Below are 22,403 nucleotides of genomic sequence, written 5' to 3'. Positions count from 1 at the left end.
AAATTAAAAAGTCCTAGAGTTGTGGGGCACCTGGGTGGTTCAGTTGATTAAGTGTCCATCTCTTGATTTTGGCTCAGGTCACCTCACAATTCAGTTCCTGGGTTCAAGCCCCACATTGTCTGCACAGAGCCTGCTTGAAATTCTCTCTCTCTACCCCTGCCCCTATGTGCATGTGTGTGCTCTCTCTCAAACTAAAAATAAATAAAACTTAAAAAAAAAAGGCCTAGAGTTTTTAAGAAGCTTCAAAGGGGAAATATTTACATCTCATCACAATACAGGAGTCCTCTTTGCAACACTGAAAACTAGCCAAAATAGAAATAAAGGTGGGGGGAGGGGAGGGTTGTTTCCATGGTGAAACTAAAGAGAAGAAATTCATGCTATGAAACAGGGAAGGTTAAACAAAAATTATTAAAAAGGGTATATATGCTCTTCTTTTAATCTCAAACTTCCCTAAGGCTCCAAGGAGAATATAATTTGCCTCTGAGAAAGGTAAACTGAGTTACCATTATTAATTGGCTTAACTCCGGTCAACTAAACAAACATCAAGGATATGTAAAAATTCCTAAAACTTGTGTTATTTCTTCAAATCTTGCTTTAGGAGCACCTGGGTGGCTCAGCTGGTTGAGTGTCCGACTTCGGCCTATGTCATGATCTTGCAGTTTGTGACTTGAGCCCTTATTGGGCTGGCTGCTATCAGCACAAAGCCTGCTTCAGATCTTCTGTCCACCTCTCTCTGCCCCTTCCCTGCTTGTGCTCTCTCAAAAATAAAGTAAATCTTAAAAAAAAAAAAAAAAAAGTAAATCTTGCTTTAAATTTAGGATGTTATTGGGGTGTGTGGGTAGCACAGTCGGTTGAGCATCCAACTTCAGCTCAGGTCATGATCTTACAGTTTGGAAGTTCAAGCCCGAGTTGGGTTCTGTGCTGAGAGCTCAGAGGCTGAAGCCTGCTTCAGATTCTGTGTCTCCCTCTCTCTCTGACCGTCCCTGCTTTGCATGCTCTCTTGAAAATAAAAATAAACATTAAGAATTTTTTTTAAACAAATTTAGGATGCTCCTTAAATGCACAAAACCAATGTACTATTAAGTGTTATACTTCATTTTTAATCAAGAGTTATATTTTTGTAGAAGCATTAGAGAGAGGCATTAAAATCTTGCTAAAAGTTTACTACCTACTTGTAGCCTACATTAGCTACATAGCCAAGCCTGTCTGGTTGGACCCTGAGACCAGAGCCTGCCATCTAGTGGCAACCAACTCAAATTACAGGTAAAAAATTTGAAGGAGACATTCTAGAAGGAAATACAGATTAACTGTCAATATTGAAACTAAGACTAAAATTCTATGAATGATACATAGTTCAGAATATGATGTGGCAACTTTTTCATTACTTCCCCCGCCTTAGCAGACTTTTTTGGACATTTCCCCCCAAATGTTCCCTCCAAATTTTAATACCGTAGTTATACTGTGTATCTGTTTATGTAGTGATTATATGTTTTTTGTTCTTTTGAGAGAGAGAGAGAGAGAGAGAGAGAGAGAGAGAGAGAGAGAGAGGGAGAGAGGGAGAGAGGCTGGGAGTGAGAGTGGGAGGGAGGGGGGAGAGAGGGAGGGAGAGAGGGAGAGAGGGAGAGAGAGAGAGAGAGAGAGAGAGAGAGAATACCAAGCAGGCTCCATGCTCAGCGCAGAGCCCAACATGTGGCTCAATCCCATGACCCTGGGATTATGACCTGAGCCAAAATGAAAAGTCAGACACTCAACCGACTGAGGTGTCCTATTCCCATGTTCTATACAAAACAAGAGTCAGTGCAAGATTTACTATCTTCATTTAATGCAGGGTTGAGGATGACTAAGGAAATTTTAAGTTAAAAGTTAATTTAAGGGGTGCCTGGGTGGCTCAGTCGGTTAAGCATCTGACTCTTGGTTTCAGCTCAGGTCATGATCTCATGGGTTCATGAGGTGGAGCCCCAGATTGGGCTCTGTACTGACAGCAGGGTGCCTGCTTGGAATTCTCTCTCTCCCTCTCTCTCTGCCCCTCATGTGCTATCGTTAAATAAATAAATAAACTTTTAAAAAGTTAAATTAAATTATTGGTATCAGGAATGGAGTGTTCCTGTAACAACAAAAAGCACTCAAATATAGGGCATTAACTTGGGGTCAGGCAATAGTGCTGTATGGAAACTCTTAGCAGAGCCTGGGAGAGTAGCAATCCATTTTGCAGTAGGAAAGCACTTTTTTTTAAGTTTACTTATTTTGAGAGAGAGAGAGAGAGAGAGAGCACACGAGAGTGAGCATGAGATGGGGAGGTCAGAGAGAGGGAGAGAGAGAATCCCAAGCAGGCTCCACTCTGTCAGCGCACAGTCTGACATGGGGCTAGAACCCATGAACAATGAGATCATGACCTGGGATGAAACCAAGAGTGGGACATTTAACCAACTGAGCCACCCAGGTGCCTCAGGAAAACATTTTTTAAAAACTGTCACCTGTGACAATTTAGGATACAAATAATGCACCTGATAAGCTTGTTGCTTTAGGTGAAAAAGGTGAAAAATGGGATGCTAATAGCATCCTTTGACTGCTGTTGGTTGCATCTGACAACTGTACCATGAAAAAAGATGATTAAAGAAATGGACAGTTTATAAGCAGATATGAAAGGGACTAAGAGTTCAGAAATTCCAAGTCTTGTAGGATTAGAAGAGCCAACTTCTTTACCCATACTGTAACACAAAAAAACTGAGGAGACCTTTGAACAATTCAGGTAATTAAATCTTAGTCTCAGGTCAAGGACCAAATTAAAGGTGTGGCTTTATAACCTTTTAAAAAACCACTGAATGGTTTAAGGTGGTCCCCAACTGGACAACATGACCCAGGGAAAAGAAAAAGGGGGTACCTCTCCCCCCAAGAAGTTCAAGGTACTTAAGATTAAGTCTAGAAAGAGAAGAAGGATTTCCTTCCGTGCCCAGACTTGGTGATGTGATTTGTCTGGCTAATGAAATGTGAGCAGGAGTGATGCATGTCAATCTTGCACTGAAGCTTTAATGGCCACTGCTCCATTAACAGGATGGAATTATTTTCTTACTACCACAAAACTGGCAGTGTTTCAGAGGCTATATCATTAGCCTAGGTCTTAGTAAAGATGAGTAAGCAAAGCTACAGCCCATCCTTGTTGGCATGTAGCATGAGGGAAAAATAAACTTGTGATTGTCATCTACTGCTATTTTGTGGTAGTTTGCTACCACAGCATAAATCAAACACTCTGAAAAATGGACTTTTAAAAACATTTCTCAAAACTTCAAAGGAGAAGATGCCTATTTCATATAAGAGAGGTGAAAATTTACTCCAAACAAAGGTAGTGACCAGTGAAGGAGAAAACCTTGGTGAATTTAAAACCTAGTTACTAAAGTTCTGTTGGGGATTATACTTTGTAAAAGCTGATCCCCTTTTGATTTTGCCTTCTCACCTCCATTTTTCTAAAAGAACAATCTGAATGGCTGTCTCCCTTAAAGTACCCACCCCCCATACTGAAATTTTATTCACAGTGGTACTACTCAAAAACACATTATGTAACTTCCTCCAAATAATTCTAAATGAAAATTTTAATATTTTGATCAAGAATAAAAATCAACTATATTGGCATATTTAGGATTTTTGTTTGTTTGTTTGCAATGAACCACCAGAACAACTGTTTAACTGAAATACCAGATCAGTCAACTCTGTAGATCATGATATACTTAGCACCAATGGTTATAGAATGTTGTATTGAACTCTTAGTTTAGATCCTCATATAGAAGTGACTGCCTCTAATGAGGTGAAATCCACTGTCAATCAATGATCTTTATTCACAAGAGCAAGGAAGATGGCACATACTATGCTCAAACAGCCAGCACGGTGCCTGGCATAGAGCCTGTGATCAGTAAGTGCCAGGTCTCATCTCATACCGATTCCTCTTTGCTTCTTTATTGAAGAGACCTGGCTGATCAGACTTACTGACGTTTTAAGGTTTTAAAACAAAAATGGCAGATGATTTCTCAACAGCAAAGCTTTTAGAGCTCAGTTTTCTAGACCAGGGTGACAAGCATCTCTTATAGGGCTGGTTCCACTGTCTTAACAGGTTTAATGAAAAGAGAAGGAGAAATTATCAGGAAAAGAACATAGTAACATCCAATAAAAATTAATTTAATTGGCTCCTCTCTCCCCCCATTTTTGAACATCTGGTAATATTCAGAGAAATGGATATGTCCTATTCTTTTACCCTTGAGATACCTCTGGAATAAAAGGTCACTGTTCCTGAGTAGTAAAATGATGTCTGATATGGTTTAAGTTCTGCTTCTTGCCCTGATATAAAGTCAGGGTTGACATATTAAAAGTCCTAAAAGCCTTCACCCTGGACATTAGCCCTTTGGCCCAGATGCTCTAACAACACCCTGCTGCCAAAAATCATTCCCGTTTTCTCAAAATTGCAATCTTTAAGGTTAAAGAAAAAAATAGTTTCTTCTTCACATGATATCCAGTTAAAAGTAGAGATCACTGTTGCCATGGAAATGGGATTTTTCTTGCAGTACTGGCCTTCTGTTGGCAGATAAAGCCAGTACTATAATCAATAAGTAGTACTTCATTTTCCACACCCCTCCTGGGGTATGGGATTTTGAGCAAAAGCATACAGAACCATATTTGATGGACCCTAAATATCCATGGGTAGAAACCTCCCCTGTGAAATACCAACATGTCCATCAAAATGCCAATCTATGCCTTTACCATGCTCTGCTGAAGAATTCAATAAAATTGCTGTAGAAGTATACAGGCCTATCTTTGACTCCTATTAGTTTCCTGTCAGTAAGTTTCTTTACTTTTTTTTGGCCTTATCTACAAATCCTTCACTTGTCTGAATTGCTTCTTAATAAAGAACCAACTTGAGTTTAGAACTGCTTAGACCCTGAATTTTGGAATAAGGTCAAGGGGCATAAATGAATCTTTCTAGAACATTGTGTCTCAAAACAATAATCTGTTACTACACATCATGGTGTCACTTTATTCCATTATCATTTAACCTAAAATCTCTCTGGTTTTTCTTTTCATCATCTGGTCATCTTGAGGCTCTGTAATTTTCTCTTCTACACACAGGAACAGCTTGATAGAGAAGATCATTTAAAGCTTTTCCTAAAATAATAGATGAATGGATGATATCTCTTCTTCCCCTGAGTATATATGAAACAGTCAGCATCCACTCCCTGTAGAATTCCACTTTAAAAATACGGGGATTCAAGCAGAGTCTATATTTACACATTTTTACCCCTGACAGTAGAAAAGTCATCCTCCATGTGTAAAGGTCACTTCCTTTCAGAGAAAAGCAAATGGAATAAAAAAGCATCAAAAGGATGCCTAACCACTAGATCAAATTAAATGCCTTGGTGTCATCACAGGTAGACCACCCTAAGACAAGGACTGTGTGCACAGGTATGGGTAGCAAGAGGAAAGGGAACCAAGGCAGAGTCAGTACTATGTGTCACCAAACTCATTTCTTCCTTCTGCAGATTACAGTGCTAAACTACATTTCCAAAGCTCTCCTGCAGTTAAGCAAAACCACGTGATTGAATTCTAGTCTAAAACCTGCAAACAGACCCACCTATCTCTATTCTGCATGACCTTACATTCTCTTTCTGACTTCCTTCTCAGGTAGATACAAAGAATCCAGTGGAGGGATGCTGAATGTGAGAAGATGGCCAACTCACACTACAGAGAAATTCTAGGTCCCCAAATTACTATATAGAACAGGACCCTTCACCTCACCTCCTGCTAATCTACACTAAATCAGGATGTGAGTGATAAATTTTTATCATGTCAAACCACTGAGAATCTGACTTTTTGTTAAAACAACAACCACTACCTACTCTAAAGCAGAAAGCTAAATAGATCCTGAAATGATTCCTTCTGTATGCTCAGCCTACCTTAAAGAGCCAAAAAGTGTCTTGAACTAAACTTACACAATTTACATTAGGATTTTGAGGGGTCTCTTGGTTATTGATCCTCTGAATTTGTGTGCCAATAAGCAGTATTAACAGTGAAAACTTAAAATTGATGGCCAAAAACATAAATAAGAATTATCCCTTCCCTCACTTCCCCATACCCTCATGTCTGAAAACAAAAACAAAAAGAATAGAAGAAACCATCTCTAAAAGCTGGAACTCATAAATGTCATTTCAGGGTAGAGAAAGAGGACAAGGCAAGGAGAAATGACCATCTCTAACATCTAATCTCTTTCAGATTATTTACTCATCATTTATATGAGGAGATTATCCTCCTACTATACCACTTTTCATTTTGCAAATGTGTAGTATGCAGACTTCTCTGGTTCAATGAGAAAGGTTTCCAAGAAAATTAAATGTCAAGGCTGCTTGGCTTATTGGTTTTGTTCTATATAAATTCCCTTTTTAATTCAGCTTTGAATAATAACATTCCTCAGTGTCAATGTGACAAACTGGCTTCAATCTTAATGGAGTGTGAGAATCAAGAAAGGAGGTGAGGACTAGCCATGGTTCTCATTTTAGCAGATTAGACAGAGAGAATTAAGTCTAAAGACAGCTTTTAATGGCTCCAAGAAGAAGTGGCACATGAGCCTTCAGAATTTTTTTAAGCCTACAGATTATTTGTTCCTGTCTTCTTCCTTTTCCAGAGATTGGTGCCCTGATAAATGTAAAACTTAAAGTAAGCTATAACACTCTCCTGAATGTGAATAGGAAATTGCTAGGAAAGCCAAATTGTCCTGTTAGAGCAGCCTCAAGACCACTACTTACTGAGCTGGTGACAGCCCTGGGAGACATAGGCCCAAAGTTCTTCTCCTGACCCTTCAATCCTTCAGTAGCTCATATGACACCATTCTGTTACAGAATTTCCAACATTGGAGGTGGGCAGTGGTGGTTGATGGTGAAGATCCGCTTAAGTGAGGATCCAATATTTACTCAAAAAAGATTTTTATCTTGGGGCACCTGGGTGTCTAAGTCGGTTAAGCGTCCAACTTTGGCTCAGGTCATGATCTCGCAGTTTGTGGGTTTGAGCCCCACGTCGGGCTCTGTGCTGACAGCTCAGAGCCTAGAGCCTGCTTCAGATTCCGTGTCTCCCTCCCTCCCGCCACCTCTCTCTGCCCCTTCCCCACTCATGCTCTCTCTCTCTCTCAGAAATAAACATTAATAAAAAAGATTTTAATCCTTTTTGACACCCTTTTCACTTTACATATATAAAGAAATAAAACAGAAGTTAAGAGAATAGCTTACATGCATCTTACTAGTCCAGGCTCTCAGAAATAAAATTTTAGTCTATGTAATTTGCATATGCAGGGCACACATAATCATGTGATCTCAAAATTCTTTCCTATTAGAATGAAAAAGTGTTATAACTGTGAAAAGCTTAGAATAAAACATAGTGCAATTCCTTCACATTACATGTGAGACGACAGCCCAGAAAGGTTAACTGACTTGTCTGCCCAAGGTCTCGTTCTCTGATATGATGAAGTGATTTGATATGACAGAACATGCACATACACACACCAAGGAGAAATTATATAGTAATTTGCATGTTAAACCTTCAGATGTCTGGAACCAATATGATATTTAAAATATCATATCCTCAAAGTAGGCATCATCCAACAAAATTATTCTTAAAGACTTGAAACCTAGGATTAGAAAAGCTGTTGCCAACCTTGTTGCCAAGATTTTATCAAAAGGAAACTTAGATTGGGGAGACTTTTTTCCTTATATGCTCTTTCCAGGGATAATTGCACAGATCAATGGAGGACATATTTTCCACAGATTTGTCACAATATGCTCTCAACTGATATTTCTGTTTCTACTCACAAATAGGATAGACTAAGTTTTAAACTGAGTCTTGATTTCTAAGCCTTTTCAGAGTATTAAAAATTGACCCAGCACAGTGGTTGATGCTATGCATTTTAAAATGATTTTAGGGGTGCCTGGGTGGCTCAGTTAGTTGAGTGTCTAACTCTTGACTTGATTTTGGCAGGTCATGATCCCAGGGTTGTGGGATTAAGCCCCACGTCGGGCTCCACGCTGCATATGGAGCCTGCTTAGGATTCTCTCTCCCCTCTGTCCCTCCCCCCTGCTTATGCATGTTCTCTCTAAAATTAAAAAAAAATCATTTTATATGACATGGCTCTGCAAGCGTGGTCAGACCTAGGACAGTAAGGAATTAGTTACAAGTTATATTTACAATAGGAAGAGAACAGTAGGATTAATTCAAATGGTTGGGGGAAGTTAACCAACTCTTTTTACCACCGATGTTTGGAAAGTAAGATTCAGAAATATGCTACTAATGGATCACAAACACTGTGAAGCAACCCTTAATAGTTCCTATTGAAGTGAACAGTGTTGGCTCTGGCAAAAATATCAAAAATAAAGCAAAAAAACGGCTTATTACTCTTGATCCTCCAAGCTGAGAAGGATGTCAGCCGTGTTCTGGAATCTGCATCCTCTGACAGAATGAAAAGGTCTTTAATTCATTTGCTAAACATAGTGGAGACAGCTGCTTATTCCTAGATCAAAGTTTTCCTATAGCTGCAGAAGTCAACAAACACTCACAGTTCTGCCTCCTATGCCATGGCCAGGAGTCAGCCTGTAGGATCTTTAGCTCTGCAAATGAAAAGGGAAATACACACATGGGTAGAATGTCAAGGAAGAGTGTACCAACTCTCCTTTCCACCTGTTCCACTTCAGGTTCAGGTGGCCGCAGGGAGTAGGAATTGGGTTATTGCATATATAAATAGTGCCCAAGCATGGAACACAAGAAGCCTGCATGGCACTGGACATGAAATGGAAAACACAAGCACCTTTGGTGATAGGCAGAAGTGCAGGTAGGGTAAAGGACAGAGAAGTATAAGAGTCAATAGAAAGCACTGACATGTCCATTCAATGGGGGAAACAACTGCTTGTAGCTGGGACCCCCAATGAGAAAGTTACTTTTCCAACCAAAAGTACCTTAAAATATCCCCTATTTATTCTTTAGTCAGAGCACTGAAACAGGACACAGATTAGAGAACAGACAAAGCCAGAGCAACAAAGGCAACTCTAACCTGGGTTAGAGCAAACAGCTATAATTCTGCAGAACTTGTGGCAGGAAGGAAACTTCCTTACAAATACAGCAATGAAGACCATATTTTAAGAGACGTTCCAGGAGGTGTGAAAGCAGAAACCAAAATGAACTTTAGACAAGAAAGAAAAACCTTACTGGTTTACTATCATGTAATCAAGAATATCATGGAAAAGGATCAGCAGGAAAAAAGTCAATGTTCTACTGAATATCCATGCACAAATTAACGATATACATTCATGGTTTGATTTATGAATGTATATAGTGGGCTTTTTCAAAGTTGAACCCACAGAGCATGCAACTGCAAAGTGCAGAGGACAATGTAATTACAAAAATCTTTTTAATTAAAGATTTTTTAATTACAAAAATCTTTTTAATTAACAAAATGTTAAAGTGCTATCCATAACTAATTTGGCCATCTTTTTGAGCCATCGCCTGCTGTTACAGAGAAAATGTTATACTATTCGTACTCTTAACCAATCTCCATTTAAACAACCAGCTGAATTAACCAGCACCCTCCATTCCGTCTCCTCACCATACGGTTTCCTGTGATATGCAGAGTACTCACAGGTTACAGGTTTCTGTCTGGGATGTCTACACAGTGTCTGTTTTCAAAAGTCAATTGTGTCGCCAAATCTATTTATGACCACCTTATGTATTACTTTAGTTATGTAATATAATTAATCACACTGCAAATAGGGGAAAAAACGACTGTGAAGATAAAGAGTTGTCTGTACGAAAACTTTGAACAGACTTAAAGTGAGTTTCCTTTAACAATGATTTCAATTGAGTGTCAAGGCAATTGTAAGATTTTTTTTTTAACTTAAAAAAAAACTAAGATTCTATCTCAAAATTCTTTGCAAGCGGCTTAAGGAGTTATTGACCTAGTAAAAAAATACAATTAGAAATTGTAGACAAAGCATGATAGGTTTAATTAATGCTAGAAATAAGAACTCTAATTGGAAGACCAATATATGAAGAAAGGATGTTGGCCCCACATTAAAAGAATGCTGTATGAATATACGTTAACAGTAAATTAGAATAAAATGTTTAAGATATATACAACTATAAATATAATTATTTATCATTCTTTGTTTTAACCATTATTAAAAAAAAATTGGTTCTGATCACATCTGATATATTGCCTTTCACTTTAACTAAATGTTCAATATACCTTACACTTTACCTCAGTACTATAATTTAAACAGCTGCTTTAGGAAGTTCGGAGGATCCTGGGAAGATGGCGGCGTAGGAGGACGCTGGGCTCACTGTATGTCCTGCTGATCACTTAGATTCCACCTACACCTGCCTAAATAACCCAGAAAACAGCCAGAAGACTAGCAGAACAGAGTCTCGGGAGCCAAGTGCAGAGGAGAGGCCCACGGAGGAGGGTAGGAAGGGCGGCGAGGCGGAGCGCACTACATGGACTGGCCGGAGGGAGCCAGGGCAGAGGGGCGGCCTGCCGGCCAAGCAGAGCCCCCGAGTCTGGCAAAAGCGGAGGGGCCAGACGGAGTGTGTTCTGACAGCAAGCGGGACTTAACATCCAGAAGGTTATAAGTTAACAGCTCTGCTCGGACAGCAGAGCGGGAAGGCTGGAGGACAACGGGAGGGAGAGTTGCTGAGCCCTGGGACAACAGAGCTCAGTTTGGCAGGGAACAAATCCCAAAGGGAACCGGTTCCTGCCAGGGAACTTGACTGCACCGCAAAAACACCCAACGCTGTACTTCTGCGGATCCATCCCTCCCACGGCGGGTCTGACTCCCTCCCGGTGCCGCAGGGCCCCTCCTGAAGCGGATCTCCGAAGGAAAAGTGAGCTGAGCCTGCCCCTCCCGCCCCTGTGCACCTTGCTGATCCACACCAGCTAATAGGCCAGATACCCAGCACCACAAGCCTGGCAGTGTGCAAGTAGCCCAGACAGGCCACGCCACCCCACAGTGAATCCTGCCCCTGGGAGAGGGGAAGAGAAGGCACACACCAGTCTGACTGTGGCCCCAGCAGTGGGCTGGGGGCAGACATCAGGTGTGACTGCGGCCCGCCCACCAACGCAAGTTATTCAAGACAGCACAGTGGAAGTGCCCCGCAGTTCGGCACCACTCCAGGAACTATCCAAAATGATGAAACGGAAGAATTCCCCTCAAAAAAACGTTCAGGAAATAACAACAGCTAACGAATTGATCAAAAACGATTTAAACAATATAAAAGAAAGTGAATTTAGAATAATAGTCATAAAATTAATCACTGGTCTTGAAAACAGTATAAAGGACAGCAGAGAATCTCTTGCTACAGAGATCAAGGGACTAAGGAACAGCCAGGAGGAGCTAAAAAATACTATCAATGAGCTGCAAAATAAAATGGAGACAACCACGGCTTGGATTGAAGAGGCAGAGGGCAGAATAGGTGAACTAGAAGATAAAATTATGGAAAAAGAGGAAGCTGAGAAAAAGAGAGATAAAAAAATCCAAGAGTATGAGGGGAAAATTAGAGAACTAAGTGATGCACTAAAGACAAATAACCTACGCATAATTGGTATTCCAGAGGAGGAAGAGAGAGGGAAAGGTGCTGAAGGGGTACTTGAAGAAATCATAGCTGAGAACTTCCCTGATCTGGGAAAGGAAAAAGACATTGAAATCCAAGAGGCACAGAGAACTCCCTTCAGACGTAATTTGAATCAATCTTCTGCACGACATATCATAGTCAAACTGGCAAAATACAAGGATAAAGAGAAAATTCTGAAAGCAGCTAGAGATAAACGTGCTCCAACATATAAAGGGAGACCTATAAGACTCGTGACCGATCTCTCTACTGAAACTTGGCAGGCCAGAAAGGAATGGCAGGAGATCTTCAATGTGATGAACAGAAAAAACACAGAGCCGAGAATCCTTTATCCAGCAAGTCTGTCATTCAGAATAGAAGGAGAGATAAAGGTCTTCCCAAACAAACAAAAACCGAACGAATTCGTCACCACTAAACCAGCCCTACAAGAGATCCTAAGGGGGATCCTGTGAGACAAAGTACCGACATTGCTACAAGCATGAAACCTACGGACGTCACAGTGACTCTAAACCCATATCTTTCTATAATAACACTGAACTATAATGACATGGACTAAATGCGCCCACCAAAAGACATAGGGCATCAAAATGGGTAAAAAAACAAGACCCATCTATTTGCTGTCTACAAGAGACTCATTTTAGACCTGAGGACACCTTCAGATTGAAAGTGAGGGGATGGAGAACTATTTATTATGCTACTGGAAGTCAAAAGAAAGCTAGAGCAGCCATACTTATGTCAGACAAACTAGACTTTAAATTAAAGGCTATAACAAGAGATGAAGAAGGGCATTATATAATAATCACAGGGTCTATCCATCAGGAAGAGCTAACAATTATAAATGTCTATGCGCCAAATACGGGAGCCCCCAAATATATAAAACAATTACTCACAAACATAAGCAACCTTATTGATAAGAATGTGGTAATTGCAGGGGACTTTAGTACCCCACTTACAACAATGGATAGGTCATCTGGACACAGGATTCATAAACAAACAAGGGCCCTGAATGATACATTGGATTGGATGGACTTGACACATATATTTAGAACTCTGTATCCCAAAGCAACAGAATATACTTTCTTCTCGAGTGCACATGGAACATTCTCTAAGATAGATCACATATTGGGTCACAAGACAGCCCTTAACAAGTATAAAGGAACTGAGATCATACCATGCATACTTTCAGACCACAGTGCTATGAAGCTTGAAATCAACCACAGGAAAAAGTCTGGAAAACCTCCAAAAGCATGGACGTTAAAGAACACCCTACTAAAGAATGAATGGGTCAACCAGGCAATTAGAGAAGAAATTAAGAAATATATGGAAACAAATGAAAATGAAAATACAACAATCCAAACGCAGGCAGTCCTGAGAGGAAAATACATTGCAATCCAGGCCTATCTCAAGAAACAAGAAAAATCCCAAATACAAAATCTAACAGCACACCTAAAGGAAATAGAAGCAGAACAGCAAAGACACCCCAAACCCAGCAGAAGAAGAGAAATAATAAAGATCAGAGCAGAAATAAACAATATAGAATCTAAAAAAACTGTAGAGCAGATCAACGAAACCAAGAGTTGTTTTTTTTAAAAAATAAACAAAATTGATAAACCTCTAGCCAAGCTTCTCAAAAGGAAAGGGGAGATGACCCAAATAGATAAAATCATGAATGAAAATGGAATTATTACAACCAATCCCTCAAAAATACAAGCAATTATCAGGGAATACTATGAAAAATTATATGCCAACAAACTGGAAAACCTGGAAGAAATGGACAAATTCCTAAGCACCCACACACTCCCAAAACTCAATCAGGAAGAAATAGAAAGCTTGAACAGACCCATAACCAGCAAAGATTGAATCAGTCATCAAAAATCTCCCAACAAATAAGAGTCCAGGACCAGATGGCTTCCCAGGGGAGTTCTACCAGACGTTTAAAGCAGAGATAATACCTATCCTTCTCAAGCTATTCCAAGAAATAGAAAGGGAAGGAAAACTTCCAGACTCATTCTATGAAGCCAGTATTACTTTGATTCCTAAACCAGACAGAGACCCAGTAAAAAAAGAGAACTACAGGCCAATATCCCTGATGAATAGGGATGCAAAAATTCTCAATAAGATACTAGCAAATCGAATTCGACAGCATATAAAAAGAATTATTCCCCATGATCAAGTGGGATTCATTCCTGGGCTGCAAGCCTGGTTCAACATTCGCAAATCAATCAACGTGATACATTACATTAATAAAAGAGAAGATAAGAACCATATGATCCTGTCAATCGATGCAGAAAAGGCCTTTGACAAAATTCAGCAACGTTTCTTAATAAAAACCCTGGAGAAAGTTGGGATAGAAGGAACATACTTAAAGATCATAAAAGCCATTTATGAAAAGCCCACAGCTAACATCATCCTCAATGGGGAAAAACTGAGAGCTTTTTCCCTGAGATCAGGAACACGACAGGAATGTCCACTCTCACCACTATTGTTTAACATAGTGTTGGAAGTTCTAGCATCAGCAATCAGACAACAAAAGGAAATCAAAGGCATCAAAATCGGCAAAGATAAAGTCAAGCTTTCACTTTTTGCAGATGACATGATATTATACATGGAAAACCTGAAAGACTCCACCAAAAGTCTGCTAGAACTGATACATGAATTTAGCAAAGTTGCAGGATACAAAATCAATGTACAGAAATCAGCTGCATTCTTATACACTAATAATGAAGCAACAGAAAGACAAATAAAGAAACTGATCCCATTCACAATTGCACCAAGAAGCATAAAATACCTAGGAATAAATCTAATCAAAGATGTAAAAGATCTGTATGCTGAAAACTACAGAAAGCTTATGAAGGAAATTGAAGAAGATATAAAGAAATGGAAAAACATTCCGTGCTCATGGGTTAGAAGAATAAACATTGTTAAATATTGTTAAAATGTCAATACTATCCTTTAGAAAATACTCAGATACTCTGACAGCTTTCCCTCTTCCTCTACTGGCACCCTGCCCTCCCCAGTGTCTGATGGGGTTTGGGAGCTGTCATCTGGCATTGTGTCAGTCCTTTCATATGCATTGCCTGGCACCCACTGGTTTGTAGTAACATCTCGTTTCCCTGTCACCATGTGTCTTTCTGACCTCTTGATGCGAAAGTACCATGCTAGCCACTTCTTTTACCTCCAGTAATGCTCCCAGGTAGGTCTTGCCAATGTCCTTTTGTTGTTCAGCCCTGGCTGGCTGCATACCCCAGAGTGTGCTCCTTTACCATTCAGCCCCCTGCCCAGTGGTCTGCCCCAACATCTGCTGTAATGATTCTGATTCTCACCTCAGCAAACCTGCTGCATGATAAGTGAGCTGCTGCATATTGGCTTGTAGAGCACAATGCTCCTTTGCAGTCCCCAGTCCCACTAAGAGCACAGCGGCAGAACCCTGAGTCTGCAGGGCTACTCTGAAGTCCTCAGTCTCTCAACACCAAAGTGCAGAACTAACTGTGGAGATGCCTTTCTTTCACACATTTCTGTTTCCCTTCCTCTTTTTATTTTCCTTTACCATCTTTATCCTAGCCAGGACAGAGGCAGACATTTCTTTTCTCATATCATCTTTTCCTTCTTCCCAATTCCAGTCTCTCTGCACTATAGAAGAGCCTCATGAGCTGGGCCCTCTAGGTTTGTCTTCTCTATACCTACGGGGCAGATACAATAATTTAATGGACCTTCTCACTCCTCAGTGTCTGCTTTCATACCCATTGTCTCACCAGTCTCCTATGCTGAAGTCATAAACCTACTGTACCTTAAGAATAACATCCTATAATGAGACAGACTTAGAGGGGAAGAGAAGATGTATTATTATAATATCTGTGAAGACATACATTTATTTGTTTTTATATATTTACTCATTCCAGAGTGAGGAGTCGAGCAGTTCCAACTAATATTTTTGTTTTTATAATAAAGTCTTCTCTACTTCTAGCTAAAGATTAATATCTGCTATTTCTAGAAAGATGTCTGGACTGGACAATACAGTGAGGATGCTAATGCAAGAAACGACAAAACTGAGTCAGGTGCACCTCCCACAGAATCATCTTATCAAGACATATTTGGTTTAGGTCTGTTTCACAAGGAGTATCATATCTGGACTTCAGAAGGCTTTGTTAAAAGGACAGCTGTATTTAGCACATCTCTAGCTGGGCCCTGTGCTCCTGGAATAAGGGAAGAATGGTTTGCTGGCTGAGGCAGACATAAATGCCTAAGATGGTGTTTAAGGGCACAAGAATATTAAAACGTGGGAAGAAAATGTTTTACTGTGAACCTTCAAACCAGCAGACAATAAAAACCGCAATATGACAACGTTTGCCACTACCTAGTATTCCTAGAATTCCCTTCTTACAGTCTGCTAATGCACAAATGTGGCCAGCAACAAACCCACACTGGAATCTCAGGCTATTCTCTCTAAACAGTGATCCCCAGCAGGTCTTTTTAAAGCTCCCACTGACATGTAAGCTCAGACAACTCTCTGTGGAGACTCAAACCTATGAATTTTCCTAGAAAAAAGTAAATTTTAATCTTTCATGTTTTCCTTAGGACTATCAGTCTTGGAAGGAAAAGTTAATCTTCTCTGCTCTCAATACAATCTGGTTAATTATCTACAGTGGGAAGGAAGGACTGTTTCCATTAAATTTGGAATGAAAAGCTGGCAGTCAAGTGCATGCAGAAACTACTGGACCTTGACACATCTGACAGATAAATGGCAGCCTGGTGGCAGATCAAGCCAGGTGGGAATGCCTAGATAGGGTGGGATCTACTAGGTGGAGTAACTAGGCAAAGAAGACTTGGGATTTAGAGGCAAAGACTATTGCCACAGGTTCATTGTGTCTTAAGATATCTTTGATGCAATTCCCTGGGCAAAAAGGCTTCTGAATATTTAGACTGTTTCAATATTAACCACATTCTTATTTTCAGGGCCCAAAGCATAAAAGCTGAAATTTAATTTTGGTCACTGTCAAATTATTTGATATGAGAACTTCCAAAGACTGGACTTAGAACTGCTTTTAGGTTAGCTAGCTGGTTAAACCTTTATAACAATGATCAAAATCCAAGATTAATATGGTGACAGTGAACAATCTCCCCTCCTCTGTTTAATTGAAATTCATGCTTCTGGATCTGGTTTGCTGAAAGCTTAATTTTCTTGGAGCAAAATCATTCCTGGAAAATCTTTATATATTCCACTTAAATGTGCCTGAAAATGTTTCTCTTTTTGCAGTGGGGTCTTTAATAAGAAGACAATCTCTGAGTCCAGGCTGTGGGAAGGGCAACTTTAGTGATGAAGTGACCCTAAACAGTATTTAGAAAGAATGCAGATCTTGCCCTCAAAAAGCATAGACCTAAGGAAGAAAGCTGTTAACAGGAGTGAAATTAAACACACTTGCAGTTTCCAAGTTCAGAGCAATCATAAGGAGCAATGCAGCCCGAGTCATTTCCTCACTTACGATGAAGACAAATAAAGAAATCTGGCGTGACAGGACATAGGTAAGGCCACTCAGGCTCTTCTCTTCTGGGACAGTACAACTGGATCACAGATGAAACTCCTCCATACCTTTACTGACACTTGGCACCATCAACTTCCTATGGTTATCTCGTTTCCTGTGTCAATAACTAGACTGAAGTTAACTTTTAAGCATACACTTATTACAGATTTTCTTTATCTGAAAACAATTTGGAAAAAGTCACTAATTCTCTGAATACACACCAAATGGAATGCTTTTTGGAACTTATGTGTTTTTCCTGACAGAACTAATATACCTACCATACAACATCCTTTATTTCATACGGGATGTTCATAGCACAATTATAGTGAAAGTAACTTCATGAATTTGTGTGTCAACCTTGCGCAGGGGCCATGCTAACCTTCTCTGTGTCATTCCAATTTTAGTACATGGGCTGCTGAAACAAGGACCATAATGAAAGTAATTTAAACAAAATCTATTTCAGGGCTTCATTTTATTTCCTTTGTTAGCCAAATGATTCTCTCTGGAAGCATCTACTGTGTCCTGATTGTCTAATTCTACCATATCTTCATTTGTTAATGCTGTTCATGTGACTCAAAGCAGTTTTCCAACATCATTTCCAACAGCTTCATGAATTCTAGCCTTGTAAGCCCTAAATGTTTAATAATTTTGGTGATGAGAAATAGGAAAGATAATATTTAAGAGCAGGACTCTGGAACCAGATTGCCTGGGGTCTAATCTTGGTTCTACCGTTTCTAGGCAACATACCCTTGGGAAAATTACTCAAGTCTCTGTGTCTCAGTTTCCTCATCTGTAAAATGGAAAAATACGGATAACTCTATCTCATTGGGTTGTTGTGAGGGCTAAATGCAAAACATTTATAGCAGTGCTTCACATACGATAAACACTATATGGGTGTTGACTATCATCACCATCACCATCATCATCATCAAAGTCTGAGCTGTAGAGAATCTTTAGCAGCAAGACTGCAAGTATGCATAAGTCATGGGAACTTTTGACACCAAAAGGGTAAATGAGACATAAAGTAAATAAGTGAGGAAAGTAATGTTTCTCTATCAGGAAATTGTTATAATCTAGCTATTTCTATTTCTTTAAACTCTTCTCTTAATCTTGAGTCCCCATAAACAGGATAATTAGTGATTTACACTTGGCTCATTTAAGAGTTAGGCTTTTTCAGAAAAAGTTTAATTCAGTGGAGTCCCATCCTAATTGTAACTAAATGGGCATCTATCGAACTAAATTTTATGCTATTTTTCTTCATGCCCCCTTGCAGTGCTTCTCAATCTTTTCACAAAAGAACACATAACTAGATTGAACTAATATATACCACTTCACCCCCTCCCAATCCCATATTCTGAAGTCTTGGGTATAGTGTAAAGTGGCCTCTCTGATCAGGAAATTTCCTTGAAGTCTCCTGTTTCACCTTTAAAATCACGTACATTTTACTTTATAGTCTGTAATATGTACACATCATTTTAATATAAAAATAATTTTTAAATTATCATCAATACAACTTGTTTATTTTGTCCTCAACATCCTCAAGTAAAACCGTTACTCTCTGAAAGCATATCACATTCATCTGTTTTTCTATAGCTTTGCTAACTTCTTTCATGTATCTAGTAAGTGTGGACAAATGACAATAGTGGAGACACAGATTAATGAAAAGTCAAGTTACCACCATTACTATTTATCCGGTGGTGAATTACCTAAATGTCAGGAGAAAGTGTGAACCAATGACTTCATGTTAACAAATAAGTAAAATAACGAAAAAGACCAACTCACCTCACAGAGCTGCCTCTTGCTAATAATACCCACTGCTTTTAGTTGCCTAATCTTCAACACTTATCTAAACGTTAGGAACATGGGCTAGGGCGGTATGAGGTTTAACTGTTGTCTACAAGTGGACACATCAGTATGAAGATTAAACATGCCCATAAAGTATACATAGATAATGCATTTGTCCAAAACCAAAATCACCACAATTATGCACAAATATCTGTATTTTAGAATGTGTCTACTACTAGAAATACATATTAATGAACAGACATGTCAATCATGTTTTGGGGCACAACTCTCTCCACAAAAAATCCAGCAGTATATTTTAACAGACTTTGATCTTTTAAAATCTGATTTTCATATTTTGACCACTTCTTTGTGGAGGAAGTAATATGATATTTAGCTGCATACACACCAACAATACCTATTTATGTTTTTTGATGATGTTTTACAATGTTAATGTATGTCTGAACATTGGATACATTTTGAACTAAATAAGTTTACAATTAAAATTTTGGTACTACATTTTGAGTAGTTTTGGTTTAACTATATTTTAAATTATATGTGATCTTTCCTCTCCCCATTTATACCTTAGTTAATCAAGAGCTTGGAGATCCTGAAGTCTATAGTAGGGTTTTCAACAGGCAGCATCTTAGAAACTTTCAATTTGTTTTTTTAACTAAGCAGAAATGGAACGGCAGTCTTAAGCACTTGGGTAGCTTTTACTATCTTTTATACAACATAGTTCTGTGCATGCATAGGTGGACAGTGTAAATACAGTTTTTCTATTGCAGTCATAAATGGAACTAAAACGCTTAGTTTGTAATTTGTTGTTTTTTGTTTTTTGCTTTTTAGTTTGGAATTGTTTAAAAAAAAATTTTTTAATGTTTATTTAGTTTTGAGAAAGACAGAGCAGGGGTCAGGGAGGGGCAGAGAGAGAAGGAGACAGAATCTGAAGCAGGCTCAAGGCTACAAGCTGTTGGCAAACAGCCCAACGTGGGGCTCAAACTCATGAACCAGGAGACCATGACCTGAGCTGAAGTCGGACGCTTAACCAACTGAGCCATCCATGTGCTGTTTGGAATTCTTAAAGAAGAAAATATCCCAGGAAGTGCACACACCACTATTCTTTACAAGTAGATGGAGAAATAACATTAAGTTTTCTCTTTTTTCATGAAATTTTTTGTCTTTTTTATTTTTATTGCTTAAATATTAGTTAACATATAGTGCAACACTGGTTTCAGGAATAGAATTCAGTGATTCATCACTTACAAATGCCCTCCTTAATACCCATCACCCATTTGCCCATCCCCCACCTACTTCCCTCCATCTGCCCTCAGTTTGTTCTTTCATAAAACAAAAATTAATGTTTATTTTTGAGAGAGAAACAGAGTGTGAATGGGGGAAGGGAAGAGAAGGAGACACAGAACTCAAAGCAGGCTCCAGGTTCTGAGCTGTCAACACAAAGCCTGACACAGGGCTTGAACTCATGGACTGCAAGATCACAATCGGAGCCAAAGTTAGACACTTAATCAACTGAACCACCCAGGAGCCCTTGTTCTCTGTCTTTAAGAGTCTCTCGGGGCGCCTGGGTGGCGCAGTTGGTTGGGCGTCCGACTTCAGCCAGGTCACGATCTCGCGGTCCGTGAGTTCGAGCCCCGCGTCAGGCTCTGGGCTGATGGCTCAGAGCCTGGAGCCTGGTTCCGATTCTGTGTCTCCCTCTCTCTCTGCCCCTCCCCTGTTCATGCTCTGTCTCTCTCTGTCCCAAAAATAAATAAACTTTGAAAAAAAAAAAAGAGTCTCTCATGGTTTGTTTCCCTCTCTCTACCCCACCCCACCGCCCACATATGTTCATCTGTTTAGATTCCACAAATGAATGAAATGATATGGCATTTGTCTCTCTGACTGGCTTATTTTGCTTAGCATAATACACTCTAACTCCATCCACATTGTTGCAAATGGCAAGATTTCATTCTTTTTGATGGTTGAGTAATATTCCATGGGATATATATACCACATCTTCTTTATCCATTCATCAATTAACATTTGGGTTCTCTCCATAGTTTGGCTATTATTGATAATTCTGCTATATAAACATTGGGGTGCATGAACCCCTTTGAATCTGTATTTTCATATCCTTTTGACAAATACCTAGTAGTGCAATTGCTGGATCACAGGATAGTTCTATTTTCAGTTTTCTGAGAAACTTCCACAGTGTTCACCAAAGTGGCTGCACCAGTTTGCCTTCCCACCAACACTTCAAAAGGGCTCCCCTTTCTGTACAACCTTGCCAACACCTGTTGTTTCTTATGTTGTTCATTTTAAGCCATTCTGACAGGTGTGAGGTATCTCATTGTGATTTTGATTTGTAGTTCCCTGATGATAATGTGATGCATCATCCATTTCTTAATTAAGTTATTTGCTTTTTAGGTGTGTTTTTGATAAGTTCTTTATAGATTTTACCTATATCTTATAAAGGGTTATATGAACCTTTATAAAAGCTAACCTTTTCATGAATTTTTTTTTATATATGAAATTTATTGTCAAATTGGTTTCCATACAACACCCAGTGCTCATCCCAAAAGGTGCCCTCCTCAATACGCATCACCCACCCTCTCCTCCCTCCCACCCCCCATCAACCCTTAGTTTGTTCTCAGTTCTCAACAGTCTCTTATGCTTTGGCTCTCTCCCACTCTAACCTCTTTTTTTTTTTTTTTTCTTCCCCTCCCCCATGGGTTCCTGTTAAGTTTCTCAGGATCCACTTTTCATGAAATTTTAAGGAAAATATTTTAATAAAAAATATGAATGCTGTGGTATATAAGTTAGCCCTTTCTCCATGTCTCCGTACTGTTAACATCAGAGTAGTATTGAAATAATGAATACACTGTTAATGAACTCAAGAAAATAGAAGTGTTAGTATCTGACCCTGACCTTGTTTCTAGTACACCTGTGCTGAGATGACCTGTTGTTATTCAACCAGCTAATCATTTCTTTTGTTCAAATCACTGTGTTTTTACTCACTGGGGCTAATCTACACAGCCATCTGGTATTTGATAGATAATTTCCTGTTCCAAATCCCACGAGTCTGAAAGTCATCTTCAGGGGAAACTGAACTAGATACATTCTTCCCAGGTAAAGCAACTACCAAAGTCAAGAGGGAACTCTTGGAGGGAAACTAAATTATAACTTTCAATTGGAATGCAGATTTTGCCCCATGTTACAGTGAACCTAGAGTTTATATAGGAAATGATGGTTCTGATACTCTGTAGTGTGACTTAGTCTAGAATCTGCTTCCACTTCCCTGGGCAACCTTGTCTCCTGCCAGTCCAACTGACACAGCATCTGCAGGGATGAGGCTCACAAAACTGTAGTTCTACAAGCTCTCAGGTGATTCTAACGTATATTCTAGACCCTGTGGATAAACTAGTCAACAGCACACAGTCCCTTTCCTGCATAGATAATATTTAA

At 39.4% G+C, this 22,403-nt stretch overlaps 1 protein-coding gene and 1 non-coding gene across 4 annotated transcripts in view; both read right to left on the bottom strand.

Moving 5' to 3' along the window:
* The window catches only part of TMEM108 (transmembrane protein 108), a 373,458-nt gene that overhangs the window by 198,134 nt on the left and 152,921 nt on the right, over positions 1 to 22,403 (bottom strand). The window lies entirely within an intron of this gene.
* LOC121034311 (U6 spliceosomal RNA) lies at positions 17,481 to 17,588 on the bottom strand. Its single transcript, XR_005792381.1, has one exon. It is a non-coding gene; the product is annotated as a U6 spliceosomal RNA (small nuclear RNA).

The sequence above is a fragment of the Herpailurus yagouaroundi genome, unplaced genomic scaffold (assembly GCF_014898765.1).
Source record: "Herpailurus yagouaroundi ecotype Mexico unplaced genomic scaffold, PumYag 159, whole genome shotgun sequence".
Classification (NCBI taxonomy): Eukaryota; Metazoa; Chordata; class Mammalia; order Carnivora; family Felidae; genus Herpailurus; species Herpailurus yagouaroundi.
The sequence above is the reverse complement of the archived record's forward strand: the minus strand, read 5'-3'. Positions and strand labels throughout refer to the sequence as shown.